The sequence below is a fragment of the Tamandua tetradactyla genome, chromosome 4, assembly GCF_023851605.1.
Source record: "Tamandua tetradactyla isolate mTamTet1 chromosome 4, mTamTet1.pri, whole genome shotgun sequence".
In the NCBI taxonomy this organism is placed as follows: Eukaryota; Metazoa; Chordata; class Mammalia; order Pilosa; family Myrmecophagidae; genus Tamandua; species Tamandua tetradactyla.
Window position 1 is genome coordinate 69,356,274 of NC_135330.1, and position 24,358 is coordinate 69,380,631.

At 38.6% G+C, this 24,358-nt stretch overlaps 1 protein-coding gene and 1 non-coding gene across 13 annotated transcripts in view; one reads left to right on the top strand and one right to left on the bottom strand.

Moving 5' to 3' along the window:
- Positions 1-24,358, bottom strand: part of KCNH1 (potassium voltage-gated channel subfamily H member 1) — a 560,131-nt gene that overhangs the window by 413,166 nt on the left and 122,607 nt on the right. The gene's annotated exons all lie outside the window — the stretch shown is intronic.
- LOC143681771 (U6 spliceosomal RNA) lies at positions 22,163-22,269 on the top strand. The gene has a single exon (XR_013174831.1). It is a non-coding gene; the product is annotated as a U6 spliceosomal RNA (small nuclear RNA).

Sequence of the window (24,358 nt, forward strand, 5' to 3'; positions counted from 1 at the left end):
TCTCCCTAGCCAAAAAACTGGGTAAGGGATATCCTTGCGAGACAGAAAACTTTTAGATAACAACTGCTCTATTATGGTCAAACACCACAGATAAAGTATGTGACCCACCCTTACTCAGTACAGCAAAGGCCGAGTGGGAAGCCAAGGCTTCTATCCCCTCAAGACTGTAAGTAAGCACCCCACACTCTACTTTCCATTCCTAAGGACAGTGCCAGAGAAAACCTAGTAGGGAGCCATGTGAGCAGCACTGGGGCACTCCTCCCTCTCCCTGGTGTGGTAGTGTCAGAAGAGACCTAGTGGAGAGTCAGGACTTTCAACACTGCCCAGAAGTAATGAGGCCACCCACCCCCACCCCAGGTATCTGCAGAGACCAAGTGGGCAGCAGTAAGTAATGTGGTCCCCATCCCCCTCCCAGCCAGGGAGACATCAGTGGAGACCTAATGAGGAGCTAGAACTTCTAACTACACCCCAACAGTAATGAGAAGCCACACCTTGGTGTCAATGGAGGCTGACAGGTTACCTAGACTTGTACCAGCACCTGGCGGTGATGAGGAGGTACTCCCCTTCCTCAGTCAGAGTGGTGTCAAAGGAAGCTACCTAAAATTAAAGGTTTAGATAAAATCTAAATTATGTCTCATAACATAATACCTAAAATGTCCAGGCTTAATAAAAAATCACAAGAATTTCAAATAGAATAAAAAAAGACAATTAATATACGCCAACACCAAGATGACAGAAATGTCAGAAATATCTGGCAATGATTTTAAAGCAGCCATTGTAAAAATACCTTATAAGAAATTATGAACATGCTTAAAACAAATGAAGAAAAAGAGAAAGTCTCACTAAAGAAATAGAAAGTCTCAGCAAATAAACTGAAGACAAATGAAGAATCAAAAGGAAATTCTGGAACTGAAAAATATAAAAAATAAAAATTCAATAGAAAGGATCAATAGCAGAATGGAAGAAATAGAGGAAAGTGAACTTGATGATAAAGCAATAGAAATGCCCTAATCTGAACAAAAGAGACAGAGAAGCATGTTGTATAATCATAAAAAAAGTCAGCCCACCAATGAGACACAGCAATCTTCATATGTATGTACCAAATAACAGAGCTGCAAAATATGTGAAGCAAAACTGATAGAACTGAAGGGAGAAACAGACAAATTCACCACATTCCCTTTGAACAAGTGATAAAGCAACTACACAGAAAGCTAGTCATGGCAGAGAATCAACAACACCATCAAACAACAGGGTCTAATTCAAAGAAAACTCTGCTCAACAAGAGCAGAAAACACATTCTTTACAAGTGTCAACAAAATATTTACCAAGATAGAGCATATCTTGAGACATAAAACAAACTTCAACAAATTAACAGAATTGAAATCATATAAAGTGTATTCTCTGACCATAATGGAATCAACTAGAAGCTGATAATAAAAAAGGAACAGGAAAATCTCCAAACACTTAGAAACTAAACAATACATATCTAAATAGTCCATGGGTCAAAAAGGAAGTCTCAGGAGAAATTTAAAAATACATTTAACTGAATGAAAACAAGGCAGTACTGAAAGCAAAATTTATAACTAAATTTTAAATTTTATGACTAAAAGAGGAAAAGAATCAAATCAATACTCTAAGCTCCCATCCCAAGAATCTAACAAGAAAAGAGCAGAATGTACTCAAAGCAAGCAGAAAGAAGGAAATAATAAAGATGAGAGTAGAAATCAATGAATTAGAAAACAGGAAAATAAAATAGAGAAAACCAGTGAAACAAGCTGATTCTTTGAAAATATCAATAAAATTGACAAACAGGAAAACTGCAAAAGAACTGAGAAGATTCAAATTATAAATATTAGGAATGAAACAGAATATCATTACAAACACTAGAGACATCAAAGGATAATATGGGCATGCTATGAACAACTCTACAAACATAAATTTGACAACTTATATGAAACGGACCTCAAAAAACATAAACTAGTATTATACATTCAAACTGAAATAGATAATTTGAATAACTCCATAATTATTAAGGAAATTAAAATCATAATTTAAAACTCCCAAAAAAGAAATCTCCATGACCAGCTGCTTTCACTGGAAAACTGTACCAAAATTTGAAGAGTTAACACCTATTCTACACTTCTTCCAGAAAATAAAAGCAAAGAAAACACTTTCCAATTCTTTGTGAAACTAATATTACTCTGACTCCAAAACCAGACAAAGATAGTACAAAACAGAAAACTAATTACAGACTAATATCCCTCATGAATACAGATGTAAAGATCCCTACTAAAAACAATATATAAAAAGAATTAAACATGAAGACCAAGTAAAGTTTATTCCAGAGATACAAAGTGAGTTCAATATTTGAAAATCAATTGATATAATCCATCATATTAACAGGCAAAAAGAAGAAAAATCACATGGTCATATCAATTAATGCAGAAAAAGCATTTGACAAAATTCAACACTCATTCATGATAAAAACTCTCAGTAAAACAAGAATAGAGAGAAACTTTCTGAACTTGACAAAGACAGTCTACAAAATACATACAGCTAAGATTGTGCCTAATGGTGAAAGACTAAATGCTTTTCTGCTAAGATCAAAAACAAGGCAAGATATCAGTTCTCATCATTCTTATTCAGTATAGCACTGGAGGTTCTAGTCATTGCAATAAGGCAAGGAAAAGAAATAAAAGACACCCAGTTCAAGGCCTCAATTACAGATAAGAACAAAATTTACCTGGTTTAGACTAAGGTAAATCAGAATACAGGGTAAAGGATGATATTGTCTGTACTTCAGAATTCACATAATATACAGGACCAAAGGGAGAGAGGTTTATTTTGCCCAAAACCTAAATTTTCTATAGCACACAATCTAACTTAACTGGGCCATTCAGTTAAATAACCTAAACACATGGAGCCTACAACTGGGAACAAAGTCTTGCAATCCTTGCATGTTGGGCAGAGAATTAAAAAGCAATGGCAGATTATTAGATCCAAGATGGCGGCTTAGTAAGGTACATGCGTCTTAGTTCCTCCGACTCCAAATCAACTAATAGGTGAACAGAGACGGTACAGAACAGCTCCCGGGGCTACAGCAGGGAATGGACACACAGCGTAACCCAGTCTGGGCTGGTTAGTCTGACTGCGAAACTCAGCTGCGGTGAGTGAGATCCCCGAGCGGCGGGCGATTTCCCGAGCAGCCGCAGCTGCGGCGGTCCGAGCTAATCCCTCCCTCCTTCCCGGGCTGGCTGAGGGACGCGGAGAGACAAGCTTCCCAGCCAAGGCGGCCGGCGCCACACTTTTGCGGGCGGCTTCAAGTCTCGGCTTCGAGTCCGCGACTACGAGTCTCGCATCAGGGGGCTATCCAAAGTCTGGGCTGGCAAGTCTGATTGCGAGACTTGGCTGCGGCGAGACCCCCGAGCAGCCGCAGCTGCGGCGGTCCGAGCTAATCCCTCCCTCCTTCCCGGGCTGGCTGAGAGACTCGGAGAGACAAGCTTCCCAGCCAAGGCGGCCGGCGCCACACTTCTGCGGGCGGCTTCGAGTCTCGGCTTCGAGTCCGCAGCTACGAGTCTCGGATCAGAGGGCTATACAAAGTCTGGGCTGGCAAGTCTGACTGTGACTCTTGGCTGCGGCGAGACCCCCGAGCAGCGCGTGATTTGCCGAGCAGCCGCAGCTGCGGCGGTCCGAGCTAATCCCTCCCTCCTTCCCGGGCCGGCTGAGAGTATCGGAGAAGCAAGTTTCCCAAGCCGAGGCAGGCGGCGCCCTTCTTCTGCGGGCGGCTTCGAGTCTCGGCTTTGAGTCTGCGGCTACGAATCTCAGATCAGAGGGCTATCCAAAGTCTGGGCTGGCTAGACTGACTGCGAGACTTGGCTGCGGTGAGACCCCCGAGCGGCGCGTGATTTCCCAATCAGCGGCAGCTGCGGTGGTCCGAGCTACTCCCTCCCTCCTTTCCGGGCCGGCTGAGAGTATTGGAGAAGCAAGTTTCCCAAGCCGAGGCAGGCGGCACCCCTCTTTTGCGGGCGGCTTCGAGTCTCTGCTTCGAGTCCGCGGATACGAGTCTCGGATAGGAGGGCTATCCAAGCAGCGGTAGCACCCCCCCACGGGAGGCTTCCTGGTCCAGTGGGGAATCCCCCAAGCCCGCTGCGGCCCGCAACCAGCCACAGGGTCCCCTCAAGTCGCGGCAGCTGACGCCCCCACCACGCGCGGCCCCTGAACCAACGGAGAGAATTGGATCCGAAATCCCCAGGCCACGGAGATTGGTGACTGGGGGAGACCCATTCCAAACACTTGAGACAAACGTGTGCCACGTGCGCCACATACTGGGCAAGATAAGAAAAACAGATCCCAGAGATTTCACAGAAAAATATTACAACCTTGCTGGGTCCAACACCAAGAGAAATCTGAATAAATGCCCAGACGCCAGCAGCAGAAGATAACTGTCCACGCTCAAAAGATTGAGAATATGGCTCAGTCAAAGGAACAAACCAATAGCTCAAATGAGACACAAGAGCTGAGACAACTAATGCTGAATATACGAACAGAAATGGAAAACCTCTTCAAAAATGAAATCGATAAATTGAGGGAGGACATGAAGAGGACATGGGCTGAACATAAAGAAGAAATAGAAAAACTGAAAAAACAAATAGCAGAACTTATGGAAGTGAAGGATAAAGTAGCAAACATAGAAAAAATAATGGATAGCTACAATGATAGATTTAAAGAGACAGAAGATAGAATTAGTGATTTGGAGGATGGAACATCTGAATTCCAAAAAGAAACAGAAACTATAGGGAAAAGAATGGAAAAATTTGAACAGGGTATCAGGGAACTCAAGGACAATATGAACCGCACAAATATACGTGTTGTGGGTGTCCCAGAAGGAGAAGAGAAGGGAAAAGGAGGAGAAAAACTAATGGAAGAAATTATCACTGAAAATTTCCCAACTCTTATGAAAGACCTAAAATTACAGATCCAAGAAGTGCAGCGCACCCCAAAGAGATTAGACCCAAATAGGCGTTCTCCAAGACACTTACTAGTTAGAATGTCAGAGGTCAAAGAGAAAGAGAAGATCTTGAAAGCAGCAAGAGAAAAACAATCCATTACATACAAGGGAAACCCAATAAGGTTTTGTGTAGATTTCTCAGCAGAAACCATGGAAGCTAGAAGAGAGTGGGATGATATATTTAAAATACTAAAAGAGAAAAACTGCCAACCAAGACTCCTATACCCAGCAAAATTATCCTTCAAAAATGAGGGAGAAATTAAAACATTCTCAGACAAAAAGTCACTGAAAGAATTTGTGACCAAGAGACCAGCTCTGCAAGAAATACTAAAGGGAGCACTAGAGTCAGAGACAAAAAGACAGAAGAGAGAGATATGGAAAAGAGTGTAGAAAGAAGGAAAATCAGATATGATATATATAATACAAAAGGCAAAATGTTAGAGGAAAATATTATCCAAACAGTAATAACACTAAATGTCAATGGACTGAATTCCCCAATCAAAAGACATAGATTGGCAGAATGGATTAAAAAACAGGATCCTTCTATATGCTGTCTACAGGAAACACATCTTAGACCCAAAGATAAACATAGGTTGAAAGTGAAAGGTTGGGAAAAGATATTTCATGCAAATAACAACCAGAAAAGAGCAGGAGTGGCTATACTAATATTCAACAAATTAGACTTCAAATGTAAAACAGTTAAAAGAGACAAAGAAGGACACTATATATTAATAAAAGGAACAATTAAACAAGAAGACATAACAATCATAAATATTTACGCACCGAATCAGAATGCCCCAAAATACGTGAGGAATATACTGCAAACACTGAAAAGGGAAATAGACTCATATACCATAATAGTTGGAGACTACAACTCACCACTCTCATCAATGGACAGAACATCTAGACAGAGGATCAACAAAGAAATAGAGAATCTGAATATTACTATAAATGAACTAGACTTAATAGACATTTATAGGACATTACATCCCACAACAGCAGGATACACCTTTTTCTCAAGTGCTCATGGATCATTCTCAAAGATAGACCATATGCTGGGTCACAAAGCAAGTCTTAACAAATTTAAAAAGATTGAAATCTTACACAACACTTTCTCGGACCATAAAGGAATGATGTTGGAAATCAATAATAGGCAGAGTGCCAGAAAATTCACAAATACGTGGAGGCTCAACAACACACTCCTAAACAACGACTGGGTCAAAGAAGAAATTGCTAGAGAAATTAGCAAATACCTCGAGGCGAATGAAAATGAAAACACAACATATCAAAACTTATGGGACGCAGCAAAGGCAGTGCTAAGAGGGAAATTTATTGCTCTAAATGCCTATATCAGAAAAGAAGAAAAGGCAAAAATGCAGGAATTAACTATCCATTTGGAAGAACTGGAGAAAGTACAGCAAGCTAACCCCAAAGCAAGCAAAAGGAAAGAAATAACAAAGATTAGAGCACAAATAAATGAAATTGAAAACATGAAAACAATAGAGAAAATCAATAAGGCCAGAAGTTGGTTCTATGAGAAAATCAATAAGATTGATGGGCCCTTAGCAAGATTGACAAAAAGAAGAAGAGAGAGGATGCAAATAAATAAGATCAGAAATGGAAGAGGAGACATAACTACTGACCTCACAGAAATAAAGGAGGTAATAACAGGATACTATGAACAACTTTACGCTAATAAATACAACAATTTAGATGAAATGGATGGGTTCCTGGAAAGACATGAACAACCAACTTTGACTCAAGAAGACATAGATGACCTCAACAAACCAATCACAAGTAAAGAAATTGAAGCAGTCATTCAAAAGCTTCCTAAAAAGAAAAGTCCAGGACCAGACGGCTTCACATGTGAATTCTATCAAACATTCCAGAAAGAATTAGTACCAACTCTCCTCAAACTCTTCAAAAGAATTGAAGTGGAGGGAAAACTACCTAATTCATTCTATGACGCCAACATTACCCTCATACCAAAACCAGGCAAAGATATTACAAGAAAAGAAAACTACAGGCCGATCTCTCTAATGAATATAGATGCAAAAATCCTCAATAAAATTCTAGCAAATCGTATCCAACAACACATTAAAAGAATTATTCATCATGACCAAGTAGAATTCATCCCAGGTATGCAAGGATGGTTCAACATAAGAAAATCAATTAATGTAATACACCATATCAACAAATCAAAGCAGAAAAATCACATGATCATCTCAATTGATGCAGAGAAGGCATTTGACAAGATTCAACATCCTTTCCTGTTGAAAACACTTCAAAGGATAGGAATACAAGGGAACTTCCTTAAAATGATAGAGGGAATATATGAAAAACCCACAGCTAATATCATCCTTAATGGGGAAAAATTGAAAACGTTCCCCCTACGAACAGGAACAAGACAAGGATGTCCACTATCACCACTATTATTCAACATTGTGTTGGAGGTTCTAGCCAGAGCAATTAGACAAGAAAAAGAAATACAAGGCATCAAAATTGGAAAGGAAGAAGTAAAACTATCACTGTTTGCAGATGATATGATACTATACATCGAAAACCCGAAAAATCCACAACAAAACTACTAGAGCTAATAAATGAGTACAGCAAAGTAGCAGGTTACAAGATCAACATTCAAAAATCTGTAGCATTTCTATACACTAGCAATGAACAAGCGGAGGGGGAAATCAAGAAACGAATCCCATTTACAATTGCAACTAAAAGAATAAAATACCTAGGAATAAATTTAACTAAAGAGACAAAAAACCTATATAAAGAAAACTACAAAAAACTGCTAAAAGAAATCACAGAAGACCTAAACAGATGGAAGGGCATACCGTGTTCATGGATTGGAAGACTAAATATAGTTAAGATGTCAATCCTACCTAAATTGATTTACAGATTCAATGCAATACCAATCAAAATCCCAACAACGTATTTTTCAGAAATAGAAAAACCAATAAGCAAATTTATCTGGAAGGGCAGGGTGCCCCGAATTGCTAAAAACATCTTGAGGAAAAAAAACGAAGCTGGAGGTCTTGCACTGCCTGACTTTAAGGCATATTATGAAGCCACAGTGGTCAAAACAGCATGGTATTGGCATAAAGATAGATATATCGACCAATGGAATCGAATAGAGTGCTCAGATATAGACCCTCTCATCTATGGACATTTGATCTTTGATAAGGCAGTCAAGCCAACTCACCTGAGACAGAACAGTCTCTTCAATAAATGGTGCCTAGAGAACTGGATATCCATATGCAAAAGAATGAAAGAAGACCCATCTCTCACACCCTACACAAAAGTTAACTCAAAATGGATCAAAGATCTAAACATTAGGTCTAAGACCATAGAACAGTTAGAAGAAAATGTCGGGAGATATCTTATGAATCTTACAATTGGAGGCGGTTTTATGGACCTTACACCTAAAGCAAGAGCACTGAAGAAGGAAATAAATAAATGGGAACTCCTCAAAATTAAACACTTTTGTGCATCAAAGAACTTCATCAAGAAAGTAGAAAGACAGCCTACACAATGGGAATCAATATTTGGAAACGACATATCAGATAAAGGTCTAGTATCCAGAATTTATAATGAGATTGTTCAACTCAACAATAAAAAGATAGCCAACCCAATTACAAAATGGGAAAAAGACTTGAATAGACACCTCTCAGAGGAGGAAATACAAATGGCCAAAAGACACATGAAGAGATGCTCAATGTCCCTGGCCATTAGAGAAATGCAAATCAAAACCACAATGAGATATCATCTCACACCCATCAGAATGGCCATTATCAACAAAACAGAAAATGACAAGTGCTGGAGAGGATGCGGTGAAAGAGGCACACTTATCCACTGTTGGTGGGAATGCCAAATGGTGCAACCACTGTGGAAAACAGTTTGGCGGTTCCTCAAAAAGCTGAATATAGAATTGCCATACGACCCAGCAATACCATTGCTGGGAATCTACTCAAAGGAATTAAGGGCAAAAACTCAAACAGACATTTGCACACCAATGTTTATAGCAGCGTTATTTACAATTGCAAAGAGATGGAAACAGCCAAAATGTCCATCAACAGACGAGTGGCTAAACAAACTGTGGTATATACATACGATGGAATATTATGCAGCTTTAAGGCAGGATAAACTTATGAAGCATGTAATAACATGGATGGACCTAGAGAACATTATGCTGAGTGAGTTTAGCCAAAAACTAAAAGACAAATACTGTATGGTCCCAATGATGTGAATCGACACTCGAGAATAAACTTGGAATATGTCATTGGTAACAGAGTTCAGCAGGAGTTAGAAACAGGGTAAGATAATGGGTAATTGGAGCTGATGGAATACAGACTGTGCAATAGGACTAGATATAAAAACTCAAAAATGGACAGCACAATAATACCTAATTGTAAAGTAATCATGTTAAAATACTGAACGAAGCTGCATCCGAGCGATAGGTTCTTGTTTTGTTTTGTTTTGTTTGTTTTGTTCTTATTATTATTACTTTTATTTTTTTCTCTATATTAACATTCTATATTTTTTCTGTTATACTGCTAGTTCTTCTAAACCGATGCAAATGTACTAAGAAACAATGATCATGCATCTATGTGATGATGTTAAGAATTACTGATTGCATATGTAGAATGGTATGATGTCTAAAAAAAAAAAAAAAAAAAAAAAAAATGATCAGCACAATACTGCCTAACTGTAATGTAATTATGTTGGAACGCTGAATGAAGCTGCATCTGATCTATAGTTTTTGTTTTTTTTTTCTTTCTCTTATATATTTTTGTACTTTTTATTTTTATTTGTGTTTTCTCTGTGTTATCACTCTATTTCTTTTTCTGTTGTTGTGCTATTTCTTTCTCTAAATCGATGCATATGTACTGAGAAATGATGACCATACACCTATGTGATGATATTAAGAATTACTGATTGCATATGTAGAATGGATTGATCTCTAATGTTGTGTTAGTTAATTTTTTTTAATTAATAAAAAAAAATAAAAAAAAAAAAAAAAAAAAAAAGCAATGGCAATGTCCCTTGAAGGACTGGAGAAAAAATATGCAACTATTAAACTTTACCACCTGGGAAATCCCTGATACTCTCTCAAACATTAAGAACTCCCAAATTAATAGACCAATCCCTTGATCTTGAGACTTGCTCTTATGAAATTTATTTCTGTAATGGAGAAATTTAGCCTACCTATAATCATGCCCAATAGCCATGTCCAGAGAACCTCTTTTGTAGCTCAGATGTGGGCTCACTCTCTCCCTCTAAGTCCAACTCTGCAATAAAAATCATTACCCTCCCACCTAAATAGGATACCATGTCCAGGGGTATAAGCCTCTCTGGTAATGTGGGACCTGACTCCCAGAGATGAGCCTGGTCCTGGCACCTTGAGATTGACAATGCCTACCTGACCAAAAGGGGGAAAAGAAATGCAATAAAATATGGTATCAGTGGCTAAGAGATTTTAAATAGAGTCAAGAAGCTACTCTGGAGGTTCCTCTTATGTAAGCTTCAGCTAGATATTGCTAATTGCCATGATATGCCAAGCCACAACCAATGATATTTCTGAAAACCCTATAGTACCCAGAGCTCTATCTGAGACTCTATAAAGGTTTGACTCACTAAGTTTATTCTTCAGAAACCTAAAACCTCCAGATGGTTCCTAGCCAGATAATCCCTGAAACCCAGAGTTACCAGTCTTTCCAAGAGCATCAACTAGTTGTATCTCCCTACCCCATGACGAAGAAGTTAGAATTGTCATTGCTCAACTATCCCTAAAGACTGGAAAGGATCAAAGGACAGAGAAGAAAGGATTTAACAAATGAGTATGACTACTGTATCATTATATTGATATTTCTTTTTAGACTCCAGTGTCTTAGAGCAGCTAGAAGAAAACATCTGAAATTGTGGCACTGCAACCACACCATAGTTTGAAATTTGTTCTAAAACTATTTATTAAAATGTACTTTGAATTTATCACTTTTTTGTATATATTTCATAATGAAAAAAGTTAAAAAACAAAAAACATCCAGATCAGAAAGAAAGAAATAAAACTAGTCCTATTTTAAGATGACATAAAACATCTCAAAACATCAACAAAAAAACAGCAAGGTCAAACAATACAATAAAACATGAAAAAATGATTGTATTTCTATATACTAGCAATGAACACCCAAATTATGCAATGCTATTTATAAGCACTAAAAAAATAAAATACTTAGCTGTAAATCTAACAATCTACAAGAATTGTATGCTAGAAGCAACAAAATGCTGATGAAAGATTAAAGAAAATATAAATAAATGGAAAGACATACCATGTTCATAAACTGCAAAACAACATACGAAAGACGTCAATTCTCTCCAAACTGATATTCAGGTTTAGCACATTTCCTCTCAAAATTCTGGCAAGACTTTTTGTATATATAAACAAGATTATTCTAAAATTCATATGAAAAGGCAAAGGGTTTAGAATAGCTGAAAATTTTGAGTAGGAAGAATAAAGTTGGAGGACTCAATCTAGCATTGGTAATTAACACTGTATGGTATTGATGGGAAGATAGTACATAAACCAAGAGACCAGAATAGAGAAATGAGAACTAGACCCACACAAAACATTTCCAATGGTTTCTGACAACAGTGCAAAAGTGATTTAGTAAAGAAAAGATAGTATCTTCAACAACAAATGGTGCTGAAGAAAGTGGGTATCTGTAGGGAAATAAAAAAAGAACCTCAGTCTCACACCATATATAAAAATTAACTCAAAAGGATCATAGGCTTAAATGTAAAATTATAAAACTTATAGAAGAAAAGTCCTTAGGATCTAGGGCTAAGGAGAGTGTTTTTAGAGCTGACACCAAAGTACAATCTGTAAATGAAAAAATTAATATATTGGACTTCATCAAGATTAAAAAACTTTTGCTCTGTGACTTTGTTAAAGGAAAGGCAAAAAAAGTTACTACTAGGGAAAATATTTGCAAACAACATATTCAACAATGGACTAGTACTTAAGCCATAAAAAGAACTCTCAAAACTTAACAATAAATAATAAAGCAATCCATTTAGAAAATGGGCAAAAGATATAAACAGACATTTCACCCAAGAGGATATATAGATGGTAAATAAGCACATGAAAAAATATTTAATACCATTAGCTTTAAGGAAATGCACATCACTATAAGCTATCAGTACCTACCTATCAGAATGGCTAAAATAAAAAACAGTGATAACACCAGACGCTAGTGAGGATGCAGATAAACTAGATCACTCATATATTACTTGTGAGAATGTAAACTGGTGTAGCTACTCTGAAAAAAACAGCTTGGCAGTGACTCAAACAACCACCCATGAACTACCACATGACCTAGCAATTCTACTCCTGGGCATTTATCCCAGAGAAAGGAAGACTAAACTAAATTCATACAAAAACCTGTATATGAATATTTATAGGAGATGTATGCATAATCTCCTATATGCATACATCTGGACTGTACTTTAACAGATGAAACACACTGGTAGAATATTACTCAGTGTGATGGTTGAGTTCTAGTGTCAACTTGGCCAGGTGATGTGCTCAGTTGTCTGCTTAGGTAAGCACTGGCCCGACTGTTGCTGCAAGGATATTTCATGGCTGGTTGATAAGACAGAAGATTAAATCATCACTAAGCTGATTACATCTGCAACTGATCAAATCATTGATCCACTAAGGGCATGTCACTCACATAGAGAAAAATCCAATCAGCTGACAACTAATAAGGGAGATGAGAGACTCTTTCACTGCTTCTTCAGCAAGCGAGTCTCTCCTGTGGCACTGGTCAAGACCCTTCATCAAAGCTGCCAACTTCAGAGCCTGTCCTATGGATTTTGGATTCTTCCATTCCCATGAATATATGAGACACCTTTATAAATCTCATATTTGCAGATTATCTCCTGTTGGTTCTGTTTCTCTAGAAAACCTGGACTAATATACTCAGCAATAAAAAGATATGAACTACTGATAGACACAACAACCTAGACGAATCTTCAGAGACTAAAAAATTTAATCCCAAAAGGTTACACATTGTTTGATTTCATTTATATAACACTCTTGAAATGATAAAACTATGGCCATGAAGAACAAATTAGTGGTTGTCAGAGCTTAAAGAGGGGATGTGGGAAGGAGGGAAGTGGATGTGGCTATTAAAGAGCAACATGAAGAATCCTTGTGGTGATGGAAATGTTATCCACCTTGACTGTATCGATGTCAATATCCTGGTTGTAATACTACACTAGCTTTGTAGGATGTTACCACTGGGTAAAAGGTATGTGCGATGTGTTTGTATTATTTGTTACAACTGCATGTGAATCTACAGTTATCTCAGAATTAAAAGTTTAATTTTAAAAATTCAACAGAATGTAGATAATTTATGAACATCTGTGGGATGTACTCCTGGACACTCAGCTAAGGAAAAAACAATAGGAAAAGAAAATTATTTATTTGGGGGTTTATTGCATTGTTTGCAAGATACAGTCTGGTTGATAAGACTATTTACCAAAAAGAACTCAATAGAATCAACAAATAAGCAGCCACCTGCTGATCAGAAACCAGAGCCACCTGTTCATGATAACAACCCCTCAGGAGGAAATGCTTATTCAAAGAAAAATGGCCATTCCAGTCATAGTTGATAAAAAAAATTTTAATCATTTCTAAGTGAATTTCCCATCCTGATGCTTTCCAGGACCCTGCCCGAGTGAGGTCTGAGTCAGTAGTGTCTTTAAATCTCCCCAAAATATCAAGTTGACCACAGACTCACCTGCTACTATTCCTTTTTGTGTTCAAATGGGGTTGACAGAGACATTAGGCTAGAGAGCAAGAGTTGTTGGGGATTTGTATTCAATTTCTCTCTTCCCATCTGAGGGATAGAGCCTTTTACACTTAAACCATAGGGTTTTAGCATTATGGAAGGAGTTTTGATACTAGGACATTTGAGGAGATTAACGTGACACATTCTCTTTTCAAGTCTTTATACTAAAGGCCGTGCTTTTATAATCCCACTTAAGATCCTATACATTAACACTTTAGCAGTTATCATGACACCATAGAAAACAGAAGACAGAAATTCCACAGAGTGAGTTCTTTATTACAGAAAACCATATCCTTAAGAAAAATTCCCTAACCAAAAAAGTATTTTTGCATCCAGATATCTGGCTCCAATAGTCTTTTCAGAGTACAGTGACAAATGACAAATTGTTCATATTCGTCAGAAAGATTCCCATGAGGTTAACACACCTTCCTCCTTGAAGTGTGTGTGGGTACAGATTCAAGCTAGAAATTAAAAAGAGCAAATGCATCACTATGATGAGCTCCTCAATTGCCACCCCCAAGAAAAACCTTGCTCAGGGTCATTCAGTACCAATTATATCAAGAAAGACATTAGTATCCTCAAAAGGGAGGGAGTCTGTGGGAGCAGAGTCAAAACAGATGCGAAAAGACCTCTTCCAAATTTAAGACGTCTGCCATATGTTAGATACTCAGTGACACTTCAAGAGCTTTGCAGCAACTAGATGAATGAACATTAAGGACAGTATGTTGACTGAAATGTCAGAAACAAAAAGACAAATGTTATCATGCCTCACTCATATGGACTAACTATAATATACAAATTTGGAGAATGAAGTCAAGAGCATGGGTTATCAGGTTAGGGTCTACTATACAGATTCCTAGATTGTAAGCTCTTAGAGCAGTCACATATATTTAGGAGTTGTAACTGTTATTCCTAAATTCTGAGATGTTGAGCTATTTCTATATAAACCCAGTCGTTTCCTGAAACTCTGGGTATTTACGTGACACCTGAGACTCAGAATTAGAGCACCGAAGCTATGAAAGTCAGCATTACTCCATTTGGAAACTGTTAAAAAAAGCTGAAAAATTGATCAGACTTCCAGCAAAGACAAGAATGAAACTGATCCAGATTGAACTGAGGTACATCAGAATACTAGGTAAAGGATATGGCCCATATGTTCAAACTTCAACTTTTGTGTGAGACCAAAGGGACAAATGTTTATTTGGTGTAAAACTTATATTTTGGGTGGTAAATTATCTATGGTTGGTTTACTTGAACACCATAATTATATGGAATCTTGAAAGGCCATGAGATTTTGTCGGTTTGTACAGGTTGGTGTGATGCCCCGATATATCTCAGAGTAATTTGGGCAGAGAATAAAAGAGTGTTTGCAAAGTACCCTTGGAGGACTGGGGAGAAAGAAGGAAATAGTAAGCTTTCCCATCTGGGGAATTCCAGGTATTCTCCCAAGCTGTGGGGACAACCAATTCAATAGGCTGAGCCTTCAATATTGGGACTCACCTATGAAGCTTATTCCTGCAAAGGGGAGGCTAAGCCTACTTATAATTATACCGAAGAGACGCCCCCTGAGAACCTCTTTTTGTTGCTCAGATGTGACCTCTCTCTCTAAACCAACATGGCAGGTAAACTCACTGACCTCCCCGCTAAGTGGGACATGACTCCCAGGGGTGTAAATCTCCCTGGCAATGTGGGACCTGACTCCAAGGGATGAGGCAGGACCCAGCATCATGGAATTGAGAAGGGTTTATTGACCAAAAGGGGGAAGAGAGAAATGAGATAAGATAAAGTTTCAGTGGCTGAGAAATTTCAAACGTGGTTGAGAGAATATCCTGCAGGTTATTCTTACACATTATATAGATATCCCTTATAATTTATGGTGTAGTGGAATGGCTAGAGGGATGCTCCTTTTATCTACGGTATGGACAGATGAGTAAAAAATAAGGATAAAAAATAAACAAATAATGGAGGGGGAAAGGGTAAAAAATTGGATGGACTGAAACACTGGTGGTCAATGAGAGGGAGGGGGGAAGGGGTATGGGATGTATGAGATTTTTATTTATTTTTCTGGAGTAATGTAAATGTTCTAAAAATCATCATGGTGATGAAAATACAACTATGTGATGATACTGTGAGCCACTGATTGTATAATATGGTTGGACTATGCATGTGTGAAGAATTCTCAATAAAAACATTAAAAAAAAAAAGCCTAAGTTGCTAAATTTGTTTCATTAGTTCACTGAGGTGACAAATCTGGGAATTTTCTCAGATACATGAAAACAAATGCTAAATGGGAAGGGAGTAAATACCAAGCCCTGATCATAAGTCTGTACTTTTTCTAAATAAATTGCCCCATTTAATTCTAACAAAATTCCTGTTAGGTATTATTGCCACTTACAGAGGAGGAAACTGGCCCAAAAAGTGGCTTGCCCAAGTCATACACAATTGGTACAAATGAAAGAGATCACTCACGTGTGGTTTTCTTTCAAATTACATGGATTTATATAATTGTCATATAATTTGTTTTAACTTGCAGTTGACAACAAAGTAATTTTGTATCCTCCTTTCCTCGCTGAACATGTCCTCCATTCCCAAATGCTTATATAGTGTATATAACATTTTTCTCTAATGATTCATGGTTGTATAATATCCTGTCATGTGAATAGCCCATAATTCAGCTATTTTGCTATTGGTGAATACTTAGATTGTAATTTTTACTATATATGGTAATATTTCTGATTAAAAATAAAAAGAGCTTTGTGGAGAAAGTGAGCTTCACCAGGCATGGAGTGCAGATGTTCCTGGAGAATGACCTGGTATAGTGGCCCTGGTGACCACAACACAGTTCTCTCTCCCACCTCTCCTTAATGTGCTTATTGGTATGAGCCTGTGCTTCTACTTTCCTCCATTTGATTAGTACTGTTAACAATGGAAGCTTCCAAGGGTAGAGAGCTGGCAGCCCTTTCAGAACGCACTTAGTAAGAACGTGTTTGTGTGTATGCCCTAGTCCCCAGTTGGTCTGGGATCCACCAAAGGTAGATACCCAATCTAGTGTAATATCACTAGTTCGCTCTCTCACCACCTCTCCCTCAACAATACCCAGTGCCAGGCTCTGCCAACAAGCAGTGCTCACTGCAGGCCATTATTGATAGGGTCAAAGAGTGTTCATTTTGAAACTGATTCTGAAGTAAAACATAGTTAGGGTTTTTCCCTAGATGAAAACAGGAAAATCAGACTGACGAATCTAACCATTTCCCTAGCATTTTCACTTCCAAAGTCCTCTACTGTATTTTTTAATCCTTATAATCACCCTGTGAAGAGGTTCTGTAGATGGTAAAATGGGAGGCTCAGGGAGGTAAAGTGATTCATCCTGAATCACACAAGGGATGAGTAGGCATAGTACCTGAGAGTACGAGCCAGACTTTCAGCCCCAAGCTCTAAGTCTTTTCACTAATCCATTTTACAGTCAGAAAACTTTCATAGCACACTAACAGGCAGCACATCTTATACCAACACCATGAGATAAGAAGGCTGGCAGTTTTTTCATTTTACAGTTTGGGAAAATAGACTCAGAAGGCAAATAATTTGCTCAAAACCAGATTGCAGATGGAGAAACAGAACCTTAAACTCAAGTCCAGTTTCCTAGTCCAAAGTTTCTGTTCTATTGTACACTGACTCTTGATAAACTACACTTTCTACAGGACCTCAATGATTGCAATGTGTCATTCTGTCATCTTACAAAAACATCTCCCACTGTGGACCTTCTCCAGGGCTTTCCCAATTAAATTCCCAAACCAGCCACACTGGTCATAGCCTGTCTCCCCTAAGAGTAACTCCTCCAGTCCTCAAACCATACCTAACTAGATTAAGAAAGAAGCAGCACCAAACTACATTTACCTGAAGCTCTTCTTTGTCAAATGAATGTCACTATGCAAAGTAATTTTTGCTGAGGCGATGAGAAATTGTATCTTAGTCTAAGCTCTTAAATTCTTTTGTTATGCCTCATTCTTAGCTCATGTTTTTGCCTTGTGAATCACTAAAAAAAACAGAACCAGAGAGAGGTTTCTGCATCTTCCAATGGCCACATATCTACAAATCAGCCTATATCCTCACCCATCTACCTCATTCCCATTTTCCCTTTAAACAGAATTAGACATGTAAGAAATGCAATGAGAAAATGCCTCGCAAGGATAAAGGGGAAGGAAGCAAGAGTAGGTGCTGAAAGTCTTCAGGCCACCATGAAAGTCTGGTACCTGTGAAAGGAGAAAGGAAGGAAGGAGGAATGGGTAAACAGAGTTTCAGACTGCAGTGAAGTTATGAGAAAATATTGATCAAGTAAACAGAGAGTCTCTGGGCAAATGATGCCCATTTGAGAAGTTCTGCATTGGGCAGGAATAGTCTAGCTCAAGACCTTCACTATGTTGACTCATTGTTCGGGAACAAGCAGAGGAAGCAGGACCTCAGTGTGAGTACCACAGTGTAAGGAGTACAGCTGGGGGCTGATGGTCATCTCACAGTAGTTTCTCTTGAAGAGAGATATGAGTGGGGCACAATTTTGGTACCACACCAGGAGAGAGTGGCACTAACAGAACTAAGCAAGGTGAAGGTGCTGAATCTGTCAAATGCTGCTGAGAGGGTAAGCTCGAACAAGATGGATGAAGTCACAGGATTCAATAACACTGAGATTGTTGGTGACCCTGATAACATCTATTCATTAGAGTGGAAGCGGATTGGGGTATGTTGAAAGTTATTGGAAGGGAAGAAGTAGAGACATTGCGTTTACTCTTTAAAAATGTCTGGTTACAAAGGGAAGCAGTAAAAGAAGCGGTAGTGAGAGGGGAGCTGACTGATGTTGACAAATGATAATGGAATCATCCTGTGTCCAAGAAATGGCTGATGGGAAGGAAAGAGAGGTAATAATTGGGCAGGCAAAGTATTTAAGGAAGTGGGATGCTTTAGTGTGCAAGCTGCTGGAAAGTAATATACCAGAAACAGAATAGCTTTTAAAAGGAGAATTTAGTAAGTTGCAAGTTTATAGTTTTATGGATGTGAAAATATCCAAATTAAAGCAAAATGTACAATCTAAGGCATCCAGGGAAAAATACCTTGGTTCAAGAAGGCTGATGATGTTCAGAGCTTTTCTCTCAGCTGGAAAGGCACATGGTGAGATCTGCTAGCTTTCACTTCAATGGCTTCCCCAGCGCTCTTTCTGTTCTGTTGGCTCTTTAGGTTCTGATGGCTCTCATGGCTCTCTAGCATTTTCCAAAATGGTTCCCTCTTAAAGGGCTCCAGTAAGCAATCTCACCTTGAGATTTTACCACCCATAATAAGGTTACCACCTTAATTAAGGTTACCACCCATAATTGGGTGAGTCATATCTTCATAAAAACAATAAAAATGATTCCACTGAGCAATACTGAATGAGGATTAAAGGACATGGCTTTTCTGGGGTACACAATAGATTCAAACCGGCACATGGAAGGATGAGGTTAAGAGCACATACGAGGAATTGGCCTTCAATAACTTAGGTTGTCATGTGTGTTAGTTAGATTCATTTGTCAACTTGGCCAGGTGAGCATACCTAGTCTTGTTGCTGCGGACATAAGCCAATGGTACCTGAACCTCATCTGTTGCCAATTACATCTGCAGTCAGCTAGGAGGCGTGTCTGCTGCAATGAGTGATGTTTGACTTAATTGGCTGGTGCTTAAATGAGAGATTGCAACGTAGCACTGCTAGCAGCTCGGCATTCCTCATCTCAGCACCAGCAGCTCAGCCCAGGCCTTTGGAGATGCAGAAAGAAGGTACCCCGGGGAAAGTTGTTGGAACCCAGGGGCCTGAAGAGAAGACCAGCAGAAACCATCTTGTGCCTTCCATGTAAGAAAGAACCTCAGTGGAAAGTCAGCTGCCTTTTCTCTGAAGAACCAACAAAATAAATCCCCTTTTATTAAAAGCCAATCCGTCTCTGGTGTGTTGCATTCCGGCAGCTAGCAAACTAGAACATCATGTAAGATTTAGTGTCAGGTGAGTGTCAGTATCTTATATGAATTATAAGCCAAAGACAGATAAAAGTCAGGAAGGGCATTTTTGGCAGACAAATAGTACATGAAAAGGCTTGTGATTAAAAGGTCAGGTAAAAGTTCAGTGCAGGAAGAGCCTGGTATGGCGGAAGCATGGAATTTTTTCAGTTGTTGTTTCTGTTGTCTTGTTTTTTGGGGGGAAAGGGATCTAGAGAGGTCAATATTGGGAAATGAAGCTGAATATAAAGGGGGGAGGGACAAGACTTGATGTGTCCTTTATGCAAAGGAAAGAATTTTAAGTAAGATTCATAGTCTGTTAAATTAAGTTGGAGGCAAAGTGGAAGAAGGGCCAAAAGAGCCAGGTCTGGTCACAGAGAGGCCTACTATGAGACCATCACAAAATTCGAGGTAAGAGAAATGCAAATCAGCATCACATGGGGTTCTCAACTGTCATCTCCCAGGATGGTAACAGCATAAAAAACTGGAATCAAACATTGAGAACTTCCTCTTTGAAAGTGGTCCTAAGATACTCACGACTGCACTTACTAGAACGGCTTAGCTGGTTTCTTAAGGAGCCAGAGAGAGCATCAAACACATACACCAACACCAGCATCAAACAACCCTCCCAGGTGGTACAGAGACAGCCTGGTTCTCTAAACCTTTCACTGAAAGTCACTCTGGCTATACTCTATGTGTGTTTCTTTCCCCAAGTATAGTTATTTAGAAATGACTTGTGTCTTTATGACCGCAAAGTGAGGACAAACTCAGTCCCCACCAGAAGAACCACATTCAGAGGGAAAGGGAGAGCTTGATGTTAACAAGGCTGTGAGTGGAGTCGTAGTCACAAAACAGAGTTGATTTGGGGCTTCAAACATCCCGAACTAAATAGCTGCTTAACTCATGACATGAACATCCTTCTTAATAAACCAGGCAGGCATTATTTTTAGGGCTTTTTCCATGATGCATTTGTTCTTTAATAGACGAGATACAAGAAGTGAAAAGCAATTAAAAATATTGACATTTCTGGAATTTATATTATGGTTGAGTATCAACATTACGACACCTTCAAAAATATAACCCTGTATTGCAATGTAATTAAGCGATAAACTCTATTTTCTTCCTATGATGTTGAGAAGTACTTCAGCTATATATTTTTTTTTAGCTTTTTATTTTGAAATCTTTAGCTCTATTTTTAAAAATCAAGATAGTTAAGAATTGGTGGTTGAGACTGAATCACATAAACATTGCCATTATTATCAAGTCAATTACGAACAGTTTTCTGTTTTCCATGATGAAGGCAGACAATTGTCATGAGAAGAGGAAGAGGTTAATGTGAAAGAAACTCAACATTTAATGAGGGCCTACTAAGAGTCAGGCACTAGACTAGGTGCTTGCTTCCCTTTTTCCTTCATTCATTTGGTGGACATTTATCAAGCACTGACTGTGTCGGCATTGCGTTAGATAGTAGAGATACAGAGTAATTAAGAAAGGCACTGCCCCTTCCTTTGGGAACCTTACATCTAGAAGAGGTTAACATTGAGCAAAACTATTCCCAATGTTATGAATGCTCAAAGTGGAAACTGTACATGGTTAGGAGAGCTTCTGAACAGGAGGCCTAACAGCCTGGACTGAGGCAAGGGCAACTGGGAAGACCTTGAAGAAGAGGTGTGATACATACTTTGAGACCTGAAGAATGAGTAGGAGCTAACCTAGCCAAGTTGTGCAGCAATTTCTTCCAGGCAGATGGAAGGGCATGTTCCAAGACCTAGGGAAAGAGAGTTTGAAAAGTGTGACGCTAAGGGTGAGTAGGAAGTTGCTGACTGAGGCTGGCTGGAAAGGTGAGTTTTGTCTTTTAAGTCACGATGTAAATTTTAAATTTATCTGAAGAATACCAAGAAAACATTAAAGGTTTTTAAAGCAGAGAGTAATAAGACCAGATTTGTCTTTTAAAACATCACAAGTCCTCACAACAACCCTCTAGAGTAGGTACTATCCTTTTATCATGAGGATGAGAAATGATAAGTGAGGGCAAGTAATTTTTACAGTCACGCAACTGGAATGTGGTGGAGTTTTGGAGGATTCAGGTCAGTCTGACTCCATATCTTCTTTTCTTTCCATTATATCGTCCTGTCTCTAAGGAAAAAAACTACACTAAACTTCATTTCCATTGATCATTTATAACTTTTTCACCAAAATCAAGTATAGAATTGATCCCTGGCATCATTGAACATTGCAGTTCCCCACTGCCTGCCTTGAGTAAACAAAGTTTATTAAAATAAATGTGCTCACTTCAGCAGCACATATACTAAAATTAGAATGATACAGAGAAGATCAGCATGGCCCCTGCGCAAGGATGACATGCAAATTCGTGAAGCGTTCCATTTTTTTAAATAAATAAATAAAATCTAATAAACATGTACACAAAATGTTCTTCTAGAAAAAAAACAGAGAATCTTCCCATAAGACCCAAGACCCCAGACAAAGAAGAGTTGATGAGATGAAACCCTCTAGCCTTCACGTGAAACAGAAAGCAGCAAGGCTCAGGCACAGGCCCTGGGGCTGGAAGACAATGGGAAGCTCATTTGTCCAAGTCATACTTTCCAAGCTGACTTCAAAGTACCACCATCTAAAAACCTCCTATAACAGCAACCTCCTACCTACAGGCATGGCCTATTACATTTGAGACAGTTCTGTATATTTAAAAAGACAATTTATAAGAGGCAAAATGAGCTCAAAACCCAAGTACTTAGGGAAGAAATTCCCACTGTCAAAGATGCTTCATTTTCCAAAAGGTCCACACAGAAAGGAACCATTTGAGTATCGTCACTTTCCATTAGTCTGAAGAGCCAAATGAATTCAATACCAAAAAAGCAAAAAAATGGATCAAGAAATCTGAATTTCAGGGAAAATAAAGCCCGCTTCTAGGGGGAAAAAAAAATAACATCTATGTTCATGTAAATCCTGGCAGCCTCTACCAGTGATTCTGGCCTGTAGGACCATAACACTAAGGACGCTGGTGCAGACTCAGCCCAGGACAAACCCACATCCCTTTCCCCCTCAGCAGTCGACAGCACACTCACTCTCAGAGAATGTGGACAGCAAACCTGGCTATGCATGCATTCGAGGTGTGAACTTCATGGAAACTTCAGTTCTCTGCATATATGTCCACCCATTTTCCTAGGTGGCTGGTTCAGGCTGCCTCATGTTCATGCAAGTTCTTACTGACGGATGGTTGCAAGCAACACTCCCATGCATGTCAGCAAGGCTTCTTCTATATTTATCAGCCCAAATCCATAAAGTTATTAAAAATAGATGCTTTTCCTTTTAAAATTGATTTGAAAGTTAAAATTGAGTAAAACAACTGAAAACAATGAACACTGATAATGATGAGGGAAGAATGTGACAAAAAGGTAGTATAAACTGGAAAAGCCTTGACATGTGAACTTCAGCAGTTTCTACCCAGTTTTAAATGTTAATGTCCTCTGTCTCCCTAATTCCATTTGTAGCAATCTATCAAATTCACACTAGCCTAAGTGCTCAGAGGGCTAACAGTCAATACAGCGGACTAAGCAGAATGGGTAGTATTATTTATTTATTTTTATTTATTTAAACTTGTCTATTTATACCAAATACACTGCAACACTGCTTAAAGTATAAAACATACATTAAAAAAATAAATTTTAAAGCTTAAAACCTCATGTACCAGAAACACAACAGGAACTCAAAAACAGAGCTGAAACCAGACAACCTAGGAGTTTTCAGAACCATGGATTATCAGAATTCAGTATATGATATAGGGGTCAGCAGGGGAACCCACATGCTCTTGCTGGGGTGACGAAGGACTACCATGCTGAGAAACAGGGTCCAGAATACCTCTCTACCATATCTCAGAGACATAAAAGGGAAACTGTCAGTCTGTCTGGACATTTGGGTAGAAAAAAGGTTATCTATGAGAAATCAAAACCCTAAGTCTATGCTACACACTGTAATAAAGCCTGGATTACCTCACACTGCTCCCACAGTTGGGAGTCCTAGGGCTAAAACTAGTCTGAACCAGATGAAACTTTATGGTACATGCCACAGGCAAACTCAAAACCACCACACTGAAGATGTTTCATCAACTAGGGACCGAAGGGACTCGCACCAAAAAACTCCAACAATAGATAAGCTCACACAAGAGGAAATTAAACACCATGAGAGATGATTTAGAGTATGCCTATATTTTTAAAGCAATAAAAAAAAGAGATACTAGCAGACATGAGTAAGAAACTATTTTAAATGAATAGAAATATTTCAAAATGAACCAGATAGACTTTCTAGAAATGAAAAAGGCAGACACTGAAAACAAAACAAACACGCAAAAAGATTACTCAATAAACAGGTAAAAACTAGAAAGAAAACTTTCAACTTAAAATTAAATACTCATTTTTTTCTCTACCACCTTATACAGACAGAGCGGGAGGTGGGGGAAGGTGCT